The 15,821-nt window shown below is 46.9% G+C and overlaps 1 long non-coding RNA gene across 1 annotated transcript in view; it reads left to right on the top strand.

The window, feature by feature from the left end:
- The window catches only part of LOC140407804 (uncharacterized), a 345,853-nt gene that overhangs the window by 143,034 nt on the left and 186,998 nt on the right, over window positions 1-15,821 (top strand). Inside the window, exon 2 of the long non-coding RNA XR_011939812.1 lies at window positions 14,592-14,677. This is a non-coding gene — a long non-coding RNA (uncharacterized lncRNA). The remainder of the gene's footprint in view (window positions 1-14,591; window positions 14,678-15,821) is intronic.

Here is a 15,821-nt window from a genome sequence, read left to right as displayed (position 1 = left end):
GATATTCAGGAAACCCAACTGCCCTCTCCTTTGCCTGGAAAGCCTCTGGACTAAAATCTAGGCTGTTGCCTCAGTTTTTAAAAAAGCTTGCATTGACCACTGCTTCATATCTGTGACAGTCACACTGAAAATGAGAACTGCCTCATTTTGCACTATAAGCCAGACACTGGGGGTGAAATACTCTGATCCGGAATCTAAGAGCTCATGCCAGAATGAAAACCAGAGTGATTCTGGGGTTGTTATTACAGAATACTTATCACAGAATCAGAATCAGAAAAGTGCAGTGCACAAAAGGACCTTTGGCCCATCGAGTTTACACCAGCACATGGCAACTGCACTTGGAAAATGATTTGGTGAAATGACCTTTTCTGTGCCATTCAATGGTCCACTGTTGGAACTGAGAGAGCCGGAACCTAATCTCTTGGACAGGTCCTGCGCCTTTGAGATTGGAGCGCCATTTTAAAAAGGCGCACTGATCTCCATTAGCTGTTGCAGCCACCCCCCACGGCAGATCACAGGCAGTGCATCACCCCACCCTAATCGCTAGCAAGCCCCCGCCACCTCAAAACTCCCCTTCAGCCCCTCCTTCCCCCATTCAGCCTCCTTCCCCCTTCAGCATCCTTCATTCCCCAATCTCACCCCTCAGGCCCCCACTTCAGCCACCGCTATTCCCCAACATCACCCTCCAAGTACCCCCTTTCAGACCCCACCACTTGGCAGTTCCAACCTTGCATTTTTTTAATGAGTCTGCCTCTTTGTTCTCAAGGAAAAGAATAGCTGTAGGGGCTGCCCATTCATTTTCCATGAAGCCCTTGAGAACAAAGAGGTAGACTCATAAAAAAAATTATGGTTAGAGAAACACCTGCTACCCTGATTTAAAAGATTCATCACTTTGAAGTTCCAGCGAGCTGTCAATCACGAGGTGTTTAACACGCAATAGAGTGTGAATTTCAATGTAAACAATCCAGTTCAAAGCATTCAGCCTCCCAGCCATACAGCCTGCCTTCAATACTTCGAAAAGCAATGAAATTGACTGAGTGAAAACCACTTCAAAGGTTCCCATCACTTTAAAGGCATAACTTTCACCTTCATCTCACAGGCCTTTAAACTTGATATACTTTTTAAGGGGTTTAGAGGTGCAGATGAGAACATTTTCATTTTATTATTAGGGCTGTGTGTTTATGAGATAATGAGTGGCCGCTGTAGCCATCTGGGATGGCCACCTCCCGATTACAAAATGGACACTTTGCAAAGATTGCAGGGAACATGGACAATGCTGAGAAAACAAGCAGGTTCAGAGCTTGTCTGTATATTGGAGCCGCAGCTCCCAGACAAGACCAAAACTGTAGGCCCATTAGCATACTAATGGCCCATCTCCGGGGACAGAAGAGTAACATTTGAGTAAGCGATACTAAGGCAGACACCCCGGCGCCAGAGGAGACCGAAACAAAGCAGGCCAATGGCCACCTAGGACACGCCCAGCCATCAGGGCACCCACCCCTTTATTGGATGAAATCAATAGGAATGATCAAGAAACAGCCCAAGTTCAAGTCCCGCCCAAAAGAGCGCGAAACCCCTTTGGGTATAAGAAGGAGCCCCCATGAGAGAATCGTTCTCTTGGACCCGGCTCTCACCGAGGAGAGACCTGTCCAGCAGCTGCACCAGAAGCAAGTAAGTCCAAGGTCAACGCACGCTACCAGACAGACGGCCTTAGCTGTTCCCCTGTACCAGTTCTACCCCAGCAGCCTCAGAACCGAAAAATGACCATTGTTCCTCTGACTGAGTGGGCGCCCGAAGCTAAGTGTCGGCTTTAGCAGTTGTGATAGTTTAGTCTGTAGAGTTTCGTGCATGAGTATATTTAACTGTGAGTGTAAATAAATAAGCATTGACTTTGAACGAACTAACTGGTGTATCGAGCCTTTGATTAGTATTCGGGTTTGAACCTTGTGGCGGTATCGAAAGATACCTTGCGACTCGAGAGCAAACGTAATTAGAATTAAGGAAGGCGACCATATTGACCGCCATATTCAGAGCCAACCAAAGAGAGCAACATTTACTGGCGACCTCTGACGGGACTCGACCTAGAAGTGGCCTAGTCACTCCGAGATAACGCAAATTTGAATTTGAATCCAATTGGAAATAGAAAAACCACAAGTGTGAGAACGATAGTGATCAAACCTCCAAGATTCGGAAGTGTGTTAATGCATGCATACTAACAGGGATAAAAGGTAAACCTGAGAGATTTTGTTGCGTAAAACTATCGGGAGTTTTGTAGGCCGGAAAACCCCAAGAAGGCCCAGATTTTGCAGGAAAAAGTGATTTACTTGGGTACAGTAATCACTCAGGGTAAAAGCGAGATCGAGCAAAAGAGAATTGACTTGATCGTCAAATTGCCCCTTCCCCATAATGTCTCAGCCCTCTGGTCATTTCTAGGACTGGTTGGCGACTGCCGAAACCACATTGACGGTTTCGCCACAAAAGCAGCACCCCGATCCGACCTTCTCAAGAAACAGACACCTTGGGAATGGCTTCCACAGCACACGAATGCCATGGATGCATTAAAGAGAACCCTCAGCACAGCCCCCGCATTACAGGTCCCAGATCCACTTTCCCCAAACGCAATCGAGGTTGCAAGCACCGACCGAACCCTTTCGGCCGTGCTCCTCCAGGAATGCCATGACCGATTAGGCTCCGTGGCATACGCCTCACACGTGTTAGATCCTGTCGAGTAAGGATTTTCTGCCTGCAAAAGGCTCCTGCTTGCAGTTTTTTGGGCAGTACAGTACTTCGCCTACATTACAGGACTCAACCCCATCACCATCCTCACAGAACACACCCCGACACAGCTAATATTAGATGGTCACTTAAAGATGGCACAGTCAGCCAAATCCGCGCAGCCCTTTGGACCCTTCTTTTACAGGGACGGGACATCACGGTAAAGAGAACCAAGACCCACACTTTCCTCGCTGACAATTTGCAATATGCAGGTACCCCACATGAGTGTGAGATCATCACCACAAAGCATAATTCAGGCCCATTTATACCTAAGTCAGCTCCCAGGAAAGCAGATAATACACCCCAGAGATCCCAGCCCACAGACACGTGCGCACCCCTGAAAATTTATGTGGATGGCTCCTCCACAGTTTTGAATGGAAAGCGAATCACCGGGGTTGTGGCATTCATGTCGAGGACGCGCTTGAAAAGATTTCATTAAAGTTGCCAGGACATTTAGGCTTGCAGGCAGCAGAACTGGCAGCGATAGCGTACATTGTTGATCACTCTGACTCGTTTCCGACCCCAGCAGACATATATTTGGACAGTTTATGCGTCTGCAATAGTTTAACAGAATTCCTATCCCTGTGGGAAACTAGAGGGTTTGTTTCCGTAGATGGAAAGCCTCTACCCTCAGCCCCATTACTCCGGCATATCCTAGAGACAGCTAAAGATAGGAAATATGGTATCATTAAGGTTCGCAGTCATCACCGTTCTTCCCCCCTGGTAACGTTAAAGCAGGCGCCCTAGTGAAGGCAGGTTCCAGTCATGATTACTTTTGGAACCCCCCCCCGAGAGCACCCCAGTACACACGGTTCAGGTCTCACAGACCAATATTCAGGATCTAGCGAAAGCCCAACAGGAAGATGAAAAGCTCAGGGAAGTTTTAAAAGGAACCTTCCCAGCCCCATACGATAAGTTTAAGAACGCAATAACCACACATGGACAGTGTGATTTTGAAAGACGGCGTTTATGTAGTTCCCAGCCAGGACAGGAACCAGATTATTTGTCAGTTCCATGACAATCATGGACACCAAGGCATTGAACCCACCCTAACCCACCTCAAACCTCTCTGCTGGTGGCCTGATTTAAAAACCGATGTAACTCATTACATTGAAAATTGCTTGATCTGTGCCCAGAACAATCCGGACAGATATGCAAGAAAGGCTCAGCTTAGTCACACCCGCCCCGTTAATGGCCCCTGGACGAATTTGCAGATAGATTACATAGGACCCCTACCCCCCTGCAGAAATGGTTTTAAGTATGTGTTGGTGGTCATTGACACCTTCACAAAATGGGTGGTAGCTTTTCCATCCAGAACGAATATTGCCAAGGCAACAGCTAAAATCCTAACACAGCACATCTTTACAAGATGGGGCCTCCCACTCATAGAGTCTGATCAAGGCTCCAATTTTACAGGACGAGTAATGAATAACATCCTCACAATTTTTGGAATTAGGCAGAAGTTTCACATAGCATACCACCCCCAGTCAAGCGGCATTGTAGAGAGGATGAACAGTACTTTAAAAGCTACTTTCAGGAAAATGGTGCAACAGAACAACAGCACCTGGGATTCAGTTCTCCCATTTGCTTTAATGTTCCTATGAAACACAGTATCCACGTCCACAGGATACACCACCCCCACCCGCATACCGGACTCCCCATGAAAGTGACAGAGTATTTATTAGGATTGGATTTGGCCAGCCGCGCAGTCACCGGCCTCACGCATGAAAATGCTGTACAGCAGCTTATTGAGAATATAAAGGCAGCCCAGCTCGCAGCAGCTGTGAGTCTTGGGACCAGGAGGAAACAAAGCAAAGCTTGTTTCGATAAAACCCTACATGCCACCGAGTTTGTAGTAGGGCAGCAAGTGACGCTTTCCCTATACAACCCCAGTTCATTCCTTTCCCCCAAATTTTCCGGACCGTACTCCATTTCAGACAAAGTTAGCCCCTCGGTATACAAGATCACATATCCCAACGGCAAGTCTGCATGGTTTTACATAAACCAGCTTAAGGCTTATGGCTCGCAGAACAACCATGCACACCACATCTCGCTCGCAGCAGCAGACGAGTACGCCCCGTCCACAGATGACGCATTCCTACACTCCCCCAGCCAGTCCAGCCCATCCTCAGTCACATCTTCAACTCCACCCCCAGAGGCACGACTCCGCCTCTCCCTTCCTTCAACCAGCAGCGACAGCGACAGTAATAGCGATAGCAATGACGACAGCCACGGCACAACACGTTATGATTACACCCCTGCACCAGGCCCCACTCCCAGCGAATCCGAGCATGATTCCAATTACCCCTTCAAAATCACGTACATCAAAGCCCCTGACCCAGACCCACCGCCCGACGATTACGGATTAAAACCTAGTAGCTCCAACCTCGACACACGATTCTGGCACTGAGACAACTCGTTCAGGCTCATCCGGAATGATGAGATGAACCCCAAGCAGCTTTAGCCAAACTACTCCAGTCAAGAGTATGGCAGCCGGGAGAAGATGATGACATAGAGTCTGACTCCCACCAAACGAATCCCTTTGCGACCCTGTTCGCTACTGAGCAATGAGGTGTCCACATGCTGGCAAAAAGGAACCGATGGAGAGATATAGTGTCCTTTCTGATGGAACCTGCACCATGTTTGTCGTATGTTTGTTCGTTTAATGTATATGTTAAATGTTGTTTGTGAATTTAAAAGTTTTTATGGCCCCACGCCACCACTCTTTTAACGCCCACTGGCAGCAAATGGAACAACCGTTCAGAGGAACTAGTTTGTCGGCAGACACCAATCAAAGCTACTCTCCTTATTTAAAGGTAATCACGAGAGGCAGCCACCACGACGACCACATTCTTACCCGTTCTTGCAGGTTGCTCAGGCAGTGGAGAAATGGCACTGGCCCCCGCCCAGCCTGAGGACCCCCCTCTGGTCAGCTAAGCTTGGGTAGAGCACAAACAGCACTGATCACCGTCGTACCCGGGGATTCCACTCATTTCTTACCTGCCATGGCCCATACGCACCCCATTTTGGCACTTTCAGTTCAAAATTCTTTTGTTTGTTTCTGGTGACCCTTAGGTTGCTTCAGTATGCTATTTACATCCTCAAACACTAGGATGGTAGATCGCACAGGCTGCGAGACGGCTCGCACGGTGTCAGTATTTTTCTCGGATGTCTTGTCCAAATAGTCGGTTTAAAAAAAAAAATGAGGGAGTCACAGATGGTGACCAATTATAATGGGTAATTGGCAACAAAGGACAGACAGACAGACATACGAGATCTTAAGCAAGATAATAACAGATATTATGCTTGTGTCCACAGAACTCCGGAACCTCAGGTTCCCCAGAGGAAGAAAAAGAAGACCGACAAAAGGAAAGATGAAGACGACCTTCATGTTTTTCACCTGGATCTTAGCGGGATCCCTTCAGTTGCGTGTGGACGCTACCCCCCTGACCCCTACCACACAGACCGTGAAACCCACCCCTGCCATACACTGTACGCCGAGATAGTTAACCCTGAGATAGTTACCCCCGAGACAGTTACCGACACCCCGACCTGATGTGACAAGTTAATCACCTGGTATTCACTATCTTACATCATAGAAGCACTATTAGTACTGGCGATACTCTGCAGTGTCGTGCAGACACAGAGACTCAGAAAATGGCAGAGGAGAGCCTCCCGCAACCGCACTCCGGTACACACATTTAGATCCCCTATCTTCAGACTCCAACAAACCCCCCAACCCCTTTAAGTGGATTAAAGTGCATCCGCTTTTTGTGTGCGTTTTGTTCGTTTAATAAAGAAATGTAAAGCTCTTTGCTTGACTGCCAAGCCAGAGAGATTTGTGTTGCTGCTATTTGTACAGTTTAAAACGTTGTTGATTATTTTTGATTGTTTAAGTGAGGATAGTTTATTTAGGATAGTTAGAGGTTCCAGTTTTTTTGATTTGGAATGCATGCCTGAATGTCATAGCGGCCCGTAGAATTTTATAATGATGTATGTATATAAAATAACTTAAGTAAAGTTGCAATTCATAGGACAGAGCAGTGTAGAGCCTATGAAGTGCTTATGGGTGCCCAGCTTGGTCAGAGAATGAAGACGACGCGGTAATGTGATCCTTCACGCTTCGCGTTGAGGATCACAAGGATGGAGTGTAGCCATCTGGGATGGCCACTTCCCGATTACAAAATGGACACTTTGCAAAGATTGCAAGGAAAATGGACAATGCTGAGAAAACAAGCAGGTTCAGGGTTTGTCTGTTTATTGGAGCCGCAGCTCCCAGACAAGACCAAAACTGTAAGCCCATTAGCATACTAATGGCCCATCTCCGGGAACAGAAGAGTAACATTTGAGTAACCGATACTAAGGCAGACACCCCGGCGCCAGAGGAGACCGAAACAAAGCAGGCCAATGGCCACCTAGGACACGCCCAGCCATCAGGGCACCCACCCGTTTATTGGATGAAATCAATAGGAATGATCAAGAAACGACCCAATTGATTGGGGCCAAGTTCAAGTCCCGCCCAAAAGAGCGCGAAGCCCCTTTGGGTATAAGAAGGAGCCCCCAAGAGAGAATCGTTCTCGCAGTAAGGACCCCTCTCGGCACCCTGGAGGCTATTGTTGGGATTGCACTTACTCACCTTGCCACCCCTCGGACTGCAGCCACCAGGTCCACACTCTTCACTGCTTGCACCAATTCAGGTCAATGGGACTCTCAGCTGTGGGGGAGGTGGAGGGGGGCGGTGGGCGGCGAGTATCCCACCCGGCTTGTGAATGGTGCGTCCTGCCCACCAATGACATGCAAAATAGCTTTAATGAGTTATTTGCATGGTCCCACTGATTTGATTTGATTTGATTTATTTTCACATGTACCGAAGTACAGTGAAAAGTATTTTTCTGTGGCCAAGGGAACGTACACAGTTCGTACATAGTAGACAAAAAAGAATAATCGACAGAGTACATTGACAAATCGTACATCGATAAACAGTGATTGGAACAAGGGGCCAATAAAAGCAAACACATGAGCAAAAGCAGCTTAGGGCATTGTGAATACTGTTCTTACAGGGAACAGATCAGTCCGAGGGGGAGTCGTTGAGGAGTCTAGTAGCTGTGGGGAACAAGCTGTTCCTATGTCTGGATGTGCAGGTCTTCAGACTTCTGTATCTTCTGCCTGATTGAAGGGTCTGGAAGAAGGCAAAGCCTGGGTGGGAGGGGTCTCTGACAATGCTGTCTGCCTTCCTGAGATAGCGGGAGGTGTAGACAGAATCAATGTGAGGGTGGCAAGCTTGTGTGATGCGTTGGGCTGAGTTCCCCACACTCTGCAGTTTCTTACGATCATGGGCCGAGCAGTTGCTATATCAAGTGGTGATGCAAATGGATAGGATCCTCTCTATGGCACATCTGTAGACGTTTGTGAAAATCAATGCAGACATGCCGAATTTCTTTTGCCTCCGTGGGAAGTAGAGACGTTGTTGGGCTTTCCTGGCATCAACGTGAATGGACCAGGACAGACTGTTGGTGATGGTGACCCCCAGGAACTTAAAGCTAACGACCATCTCCACTTCGGAGCCATTGATGTAGGCGGGGAGGGGGGGGGGGAGGGGGGGGGGGGCAGAGCTGTGTTGTGCGACACTTTCTGAAGTCGATGATCAGATCCTTGGTCTTTCCGACATTTAGAGAGAGACATTTAGATATGGGGCGGAAAACCGGCTATGGCTGGCAGGGTGGACATGGAGACTCGCAACCCTTGTGCAGCATGCCATAAATCACGATTTTGCCCCACCATGGGATTTCCGACCAGATTGGGATTCCCGGGGCGGGATTCTCTCACTCCGGGGCTGGGCCGGAAAATTGCCGGGACGGGCACGAATCGCACAACACCACCCCGACGCCGGTCTGCCGATTCTCCGGAGAGCGGAGAATCGGCGCCATTGCCACTGGCGTGGTCGGCGCGCCGCCAGTTGGGGGCCGCTCTATGGGGCCCTCCCGGCGATTCCCTGCCCGGGATGGGCCGAGCGGCCATGCAAAAAAAATAGAGTCCCGCCGGCGCCGTTCACACCTGCTCTTACCCGGAGACACCTCGGCGTGGATGCATCCGGGGGCTTCCTGGTGGGGGGGAGGGTGGTCCGACCGCAGGGGGTGGCCTCCGCTGTAGCCTGGCCAGCGATCGGCGCCTACCGATTGGCGGGCCGGCCTCTCAGGCTGGGGGCCTCTTGTGTTCCGTGCCAGCCCCTGTGGCCCTATGCCATGTTGTGTCGGAGCCAACGCGGTGAAGGGAGCCGCTGCGCGGCGCCTGTCCCATTGCGCATGCGCACATTAGCGCCGGTCCCACTGCGCATGTACAGACCTGCGGCGACCATCTGACACCGGGAATCGGCAGCTGGAGCGGCGTGGGTCGCTCCAGAGCCGTGCTGGCCCCCTGTCGGGGTCAGAATCGCTGCTCCTAAGGCCATGTTGACGCCATCGAGGACCGCGACGGCGTTTACGACAGCGTCAACACTTAGCCTCAGGATCAGAGAATCCTGCCCCTGATCTTAACTGCGGGGAAGGGAGAATCCAGGCTGGTCTTAGCTGATTTCCCTCCGTGCAGCTGCAAATTTTACTGTTCCACTTGCTCTGGCTGAAGTATAATGAGGTAACTTTAGCTGGCATTGAGGATATCATACCTTATGCTTCTCCTTTCATCCCTGTCCCTGACTACTGCCTGAGGCTGAAACCAACTGTCTCCAACTTTAATGTCATGTTTGACCTCCATCAAAGCTTCCGGAATACAAATCGAATTCAACGCCAAGACAGCCTACCTCTGCAAAACATCCTTCTTTAGCTTATCTGCTGTTGAATCTTTATCAATGTCTTTGTCACCTCTAGGCCTGATATTCCAACACAATCCTGGCCAGCCATTCATCTGGCAAGTTGTTGTTGTCCAATTTCTCATAAACTTCTATCATGCCTAACACTGTGTACACTCTGAAGAACCATGGGCGAAATTCTCCCCCAACGGCGCGATGTCCGCCGACTGGCTCCAAAAACGGCGCCAATTAGACGGGCATTGCGCCGGCCCAAAGGTGCGGAATGCTCCGCATCTTTGGGGGCCGAGCCCCAACATTGAGGGGCTAGGCCGGCGCCGGAGCGATTTCCGCCCCGCCAGCTGGCGGAAACGGCCTTTGTTGCCCCGCCAGCTGGCGCGGAAATGCGGCGCATGCGCGGGAGCGTCAGCGGCCGCTGACAGTTTCCCGCGCATGCGCAGTGGGGAGAGTCACTTCCGCCTCCGCCATGGTGGAGGCCGTGGCGGAGGTGGAAGGGAAAGAGTGCCCCCACGGCACAGGCCCGCCCGCGGATCGGTGGGCCCCGATCGCGGGCCAGGCCACCGTGGGGGCACCCCCCCGGGGTCAGATCGCCCCGCGCCCCCCCAGGACCCCGGAGCCCGCCCGCGCCGCCTTGTCCCGCCGGTAAATACCAGGTTTAATTTTCGCCGGCGGGACAGGCAATTTCTGGGTGGGACTTCGGCCCATTCGGGCCGGAGAATTGAGCGGGGGGGGGGGGTCCCGCCAACCGGAGCGGCCCGATTCCCGCCCCCGCCCAATCTCCGGTACCGGAGACTTCGGCGGGGGTGGGGGCGGGATTCACGGCGGCCAACGGCCATTCTACGACCCGGCGGGGGGTCGGAGAATGACGCCCCATGACCAATATTTCTCATACTGTGGGAGCTGCTAAGTACAATCTCAATTAAATCAAGGCATTCGTGCCTGTTTTTCTTCTCTGCTGCAGCCACCACAAGTTGGATTTATATAGTGTCTTTAGCCTAGGAAAATATTACAAGCTGCTTCACAGGTAATCTGACAGAATTTTTTACCCAGCCACAAAATGCATTCTCAGTACAGGTAATGCACAGCTTGGTTAAAAGATTGTTTTTAAGGAGCAACTGTTCCTTCTGATTCTTTATTCTGACTTGCCTCTTGACATGTTGATGAATTTTTTCTTCCTATCTTCTGTGTTAGCAGTACAGCTTCTATTTAGTACAGCTACTTGTTTCTCTGCACAACAATTTAAGGCTTTATGGTCGATAAAACTAAAGGCCTTCTCAAAATAATCAGGACTGCTGAACTCTCGTTGTTGTTCCGCCAGGAGCTTGACTAGAAATGTAAGGCCTTTGGTATAGCTCTACACAATGCCAAATTGTTGTTGGGGTCAGAGGAATCAGAGGTGATGTATTTTGTTACTGATCAAAACTGTGTTGAAAGTTCAATTTCTATTTGTATAAAAAATATTTACTTATTGCATACCTGAGTTGGTAATTGATATGTATTGTCCTTTGAAGAGATAGCATTATTACCATTTTAAAATAATTATGAATAGTTTTTTTACAGTGGATCCAAAACATATACTAAACATTGTAACTGATACATTTGTAAATGTTTTTTGACAAACTGTATCTAGATGCTTGTAGATCTCAACCACAAGAGCCTAATCCCAGATGAAAATAATTGTAAATAATTGACCAGAGGTACCTTGTTGCAGAACAGGTCAATACTTTATAACAATGCTTCAGTCGAGACCACTTTTAGTGTCTGTGCGAAGAATGCTATTTTTTTTCGGACTCGTTCTTGGGATATGGGCATCGTTGGCTGGGCCAGCATTTGTTATCCATCCCTAATTGCCCTTGAACTGAGTGGCTTGCTCGGCCATTTCAGATGGGGGCAATTAAGAATCAACCACATCGCTGTGTGGGTTTGAAGTCACATGTAAGCCAGGCCGGGTAAGGATGGCAGATTTCCTGCCCTGAAGGACATTAGCGAAGCAGATGGGTTTTTATGACAAGGGTCATCATTATACTTTTAATTCCAGATTTGTTTTGAATTCAAATGTTGCTATCTGCCGTGTTGGGATTCAAACCCAGGACCCCAGAGCATTACCTTGGGTCTCTAGATGACTAGTCTAATGATAATGCCAGTACACCACCACCCACCGTTTTTGTACCTTTATTCAGAATCACCTACTTTGTTTCTCATTAATTCTCAGTGTGTTATCACAACACTATGAGATGCAATCATTAGACTTTAATGTACTGCTGGCATAAATCAACTTTTGCACAATTTGAGTGTTGTGGAAAAATGCTGTTCGACCTCATATTCCTGAAGACCTCATCGACAATCAAGAGCCAATGTTCATATGGTTTCTTATAACATTTTATTGGCATATTTATGGGTGTCTGAAAATCTGTGTGATTAACAAGAAAAACTCACATTTCCTTATAAATGGCTCAAAGAAAGAAAAGCTGGATCTCAATGGATCAGGGGGAAATGCTGCCCCCCGCTTGCCCATGTAAACTGAGTCCCTGACCATACTCAGAAGTGTATATTTAGCCAAGCTGTTACTATTAATAGAATGTTGAATTCTAGTTCTCTTGGTAATATGCATTTCTCAATTGAAAATATTGCATACTTTAGTTGCCTCTTTGTCCAGCCACATTTCTCACCGTAGTACAATTTGCAGCTAACAAGATGGATGGATGAGAATCTCTTTACATGTTCATGTAGCACAGCATGAATTAGATAAGGGGCGGTGATTCATGGACTACAACATCTTCGGGTCCAATAACATCCCGAATGGTATGTTTGTCCCCGTCAAATGTAAAATCTCATTTTTATAAGTCATACCATTCTTGGTTCAATGTCATCAGTTCGTTTTGTGGGACTTGACTCAACCCTTGCATACATTTATAATGTAACTTGTGAATGCAATTGTAACATCCCACTTTGACCTAGACCCCAAATGTTTCTTTTCCGCAAGTTAATCTCTTCAATCTCTCTCACAGCAGACCAAGTTATCATTAGGTGAGGGGAAATTTGATTTAAGCTGCTTTATTCCTCAGAAGGTGATACATATAGAATAACAGCTCTGCTCAATCTCACTTAGTTTAATTGGTACAGCGTACATTTGCATCTTGATGCAAAATACTATGAAGAACATACAATTCTACCTCCAACTGAGTGGTTCATACAGCTTGACTTAAGCAGAGCAACCCAATTCTGCATTATGCCCTCCAGCCCAATGCAGAACATCTCTCCTGCAGATTCTGCCTTTTAACAAAAGTCTCACAGCAACTTCTACCTGACTGATTTCTGTGTTTCATCCTAACAGCCTGCAATATCAGCATTTCCTCAAAACTGACAACTTCACAACTCAAAAGCAAACTTTCACTGCTTAACTTTGCAGTGACCACTGCTGAGTTCAAATAAATAGCACTGTCACAGCAGCAATTAGTCGCTGAAATGTCATATTATCTTTCATTGTACCCAATTAACCCATTCCAGCCATGCTGTCCGGTGAATTGAATTGGGAATGCTGCTGTTCCCTCAATCTGCATTAACTGTTGCAGGATAGCCATGATGGACACAGAGGATGTTGCCAAAACCTTTTGTTTCTGCATCATTCTCATTTGAAAGCTTTTCCAGAATACTAATCCCCTGCCTGTGCAGTTGATTTGCAGCATATACGTAAAGCTTGGTCAAATGTTTCTTCTTCCACTCCATTCACTTCCACTTGTCACTCCCCTTCAAATCCACTGACTATAAGTGCCAGGGTGCTAATGAGTATGTTGGTACATAGGATATGTTTCTGCAACTTGGAGCAAAGTGCATACATCAGTGGTATCTCTTCCTTTAGCCATTGCTAGACAATAGCCGGAATCTTCCAGGCCCATCTGCAGCTGAAAGTTTGGCAGACAGGGAAAGTTAATTTGGCCTGAAATCAAAAATCAATTTCCTGAAAGCAGGATTGACTTTTGCAATTGAGCTCTCAAGTGGCTTTAACTTGCCAATGGACAGTGCCAGGAAGCCCTTTTGCATGCATTGGCATGCCATGCATGTTCATTGAAACAAACAGCTCACCAGAATTAAGTGTCCCATCCAAATGAAGTTCTCCGCAGTGAGAAATTAGAACAATCACATTTAAGATTGCACATAAGTGGCATGCAATGAGCGAGGTAAACATATTTCTGGAAATTGCAGTGAATAGCTGCTGTTTCAGCATTTTTGGCAATTGCTCAGATGTATCAGCCTCTAGATTGAGAAGGGGTGCTGCAGACCAAGATGCACAAAGGCTGGACAGGGGGAGGCAGGGCCAAGAGGAAGGGAGGGTGGAGCAAGTAGACTAAACAAGGAAGGAAGGGTGGGAAAAGGCTGGATAGTGGAGGCAGACTAAACAAGGAAGGGTGGCTGGGTAAGAGGGTGTCCGGAGAAGAGAGACTGACTGACCGGGACTTATTTACTAGGGTGTGTGACCTGTTTAGGTAATCCGTATCCGAAGGAACTATCTTACTAACCTAAATCTGGTTAAGCCACTCACCAAAAGTGAGAAATCTGTTTCTCTGTTAAGACTCAGAATAGCTCTCATTGGTGGAGGTTACTTTTTTGTGTCTCAAATAGTTAAACAGGATTTCAGTTACTTTCTAGTGGAAGAAGTTCAGATACGTCACTCATAACTAAAACCCCCTTACCTCTGTCGGTCGTGGGTCCTTGTCATTGAAGACTTCCTAAATGAGAGTCTAGGATCTAAAACCTGTTGAGAGTAATATTGCACAGTTTAATTTCTAATAGTACTTTTATTATAAGATACTCTCAATTGATACATGCAGATTTGCAGAGTTAAAAATATAAATTGATTAACAGTCCTTTGTTATCTGTGAAAAATATAAATCAGTTAACAGTCCTTTGTTATCTGCTAACAAATTAACTTCTGTAAGAGAAGGATATATCTAAACATGGAAAATCCTAAAGTATCTTATATCAATTTCTAATACATTTTTAATTTGTTTAATAGAAACATACTTACAAAAACCACGATGGTCTTTGTTTGACGAAGCAGACGGAAGAGCAGAACTTTGACTGCACTCTTAGCAGGAGAGAGTGAGTACCAGTTCTGCGAAATTGCTCTTTTTATACATAATTTCCCCTATTTCGAGAAGGGCTTTTCCTGTATCTTATGTTTGATAAAGGGCAATTTCTTTTAGCCAAATGGTCAGCTTTGTGGCTTATCAACAATATTTGATTTAATGATTTTAGTGTCTGCTTGAATGTCAGGTATCTAAGATATATGGTCGGACAGAGAGTTGTTTGAGACATATTTCTCCTTCTGTCTATTTTCAATGTGTCAAGTTTCTTAGATATGTAGATGTTCAGATAGCCACTATTCCAATTGGTGTTGTCTTATGTATCAAAAATTATATAGCTGAGAAAGAAGTTTGTTAATTTATTCTAGTTGCTATCTTCGAGTACACCTTCCTGTGGTCTAGTTTCTGGTTATAATTGCAGGAAGGTAATTTAAAGAATTTATGGGCTGTCAATTCAAGGATCTTCCTTATCCCGCATTTGTCTGGGATGGCTTAATGATCCTCGGGGTCAGCTAAATAATTTGCAGCTGATGGTGACTTTTGAAAGACCCTTCTGCTGAAGTGGTTTTATTCCACTTTGAATTAAAACACTTGATGTATTAATTTCTGCTGCTTATACATGTCCTTATTTTAAACCAAATTCTGCGGACAGTGTGATCTTCATCACTGGTGTCTGGGGCACAAAGCCGGTCTGCCTGGGGTTCTGTTTAAGAGGGTGTCCAGGAAATAAAACCAGAGTGTACAGGGCTTCTTTAGAAGGGTAAGCATGTCATGCATGTCCTGGACCCATTGTAGAGCGGCATCTCTGGGTGAGAGTAAGTGTTAAAGAGAGATTGGTCTAAATGGAATGGTCTTTGAGATCAGAAATTTGGTCATTACGGTTAGAATGAGTGTTTTAGAAGGTTGAGCATGCAGCATAAGGGTCTAATATAGATGGCAGTGGTGGACAACTTGAGGCCTGCAGGCCAAATGAGGCCCATTCAGGTTCTGAGTGTGGCCTGTGAATCATTTTATTGAGAGAGTGAGAGCGAAATCTGTGAAACTGAGAGTGGAGCTGGGAGATAAATGTACATGGAAAAGTGCAAATCTGAAAGTAGAGACTGGAAATATAAGTACACGAGAAAAAGCGAGACCAAGATCGGAGCGATTAATTGGTGAGT

This window comes from Scyliorhinus torazame, chromosome 2 (assembly GCF_047496885.1).
Source record: "Scyliorhinus torazame isolate Kashiwa2021f chromosome 2, sScyTor2.1, whole genome shotgun sequence".
NCBI lineage: Eukaryota > Metazoa > Chordata > Chondrichthyes > Carcharhiniformes > Scyliorhinidae > Scyliorhinus > Scyliorhinus torazame.
The sequence above is the reverse complement of the archived record's forward strand: the minus strand, read 5'-3'. Positions and strand labels throughout refer to the sequence as shown.